The 894-nt window shown below is 38.1% G+C and overlaps 1 protein-coding gene across 1 annotated transcript in view; it reads left to right on the top strand.

Annotated features, from left to right (window-relative positions):
• LOC308088502 (H-2 class II histocompatibility antigen, E-S beta chain-like) overlaps window positions 1-648 on the top strand; it is a 4,494-nt gene extending 3,846 nt beyond the window's left edge. The window contains exon 5 of the mRNA XM_080432970.1: window positions 1-648. This exon is cut by the window's left edge and continues 800 nt beyond it. The gene's annotated coding sequence lies outside the window, so the exon portion shown is untranslated.
• The last annotated feature ends 246 nt before the right edge of the window (window positions 649-894 follow it).

Raw genomic sequence — 894 nt, 5'->3', positions numbered from 1 at the left:
TCGTCAGAAAACACAAACATAATATTTCAGTTCTACACTATATTGAAACATTAAATACATGATCACACACACAATCAGAGTTCTTCATAAGAGTTCTTCATAACATATATAATATTAATATCCATCTGAATGGAAGTCAATCAACCATGTTTGTGAAAAAGGTTTTATTATTTTATAATTGACCATAAGTCATTTATTATTATGTAATCATTTATAATGTGTGATAATTCATGTGTTACGATCATCATGACATCACTATTTCCCTGTGATGGGTGGACCTGATCCCCTAGGGTGGTCTGAGGTGATGGGTGGACATGGTCCTCTAGGGTGGTCTGAGGTGATGGGTGGACCTGGTCCTCAAGGGTGGTCTGAGGTGATGGGTGGACATGGTCCTCTAGGGTGGTCTGAGGTTATGGGTGGACCTGGTCCTCTAGGGTGGTCTGAGGTGATGGGTGGACCTAAACCGTCTAGGGTGGTCTGAGGTGATTATTTATCTTTCCGTTTTTCAGCTCCACTGTTGTGTTTCTATACGTTCCTTCCCCCTGGGATCTGGGCCCTTGATCATGAATGGTTTGAAGTTCAGATGTTAGATTTTGGCTTTAATTTGCTTGGTTTGAATGGAATGTCACAATATCAATAAAGGAATGAGAAAACATAATTGTGCCTCATGTTCTCTTAAATTTCACTGCAGGTGTGTTGCCAATTTCAGCCAATCAAGAGAGAGAGCCCATTCACAATATAGAGCTATTTAACACTGTTACTGAACAAACACTCTATAGTAATGATTACTATCACAATATAGAGCTATTTAACACTGTTACTGAATAAATACTCTATAACAATGATTACTATCACAATATAGAGCTATTTAACACTGTTACTGAACAAATACTC

The sequence above is a fragment of the Gymnoscopelus braueri genome (genome assembly GCF_963280865.1).
Source record: "Gymnoscopelus braueri genome assembly, chromosome: 7".
NCBI lineage: Eukaryota > Metazoa > Chordata > Actinopteri > Myctophiformes > Myctophidae > Gymnoscopelus > Gymnoscopelus braueri.
This window is presented reverse-complemented; position numbering and strand designations above follow the sequence as displayed.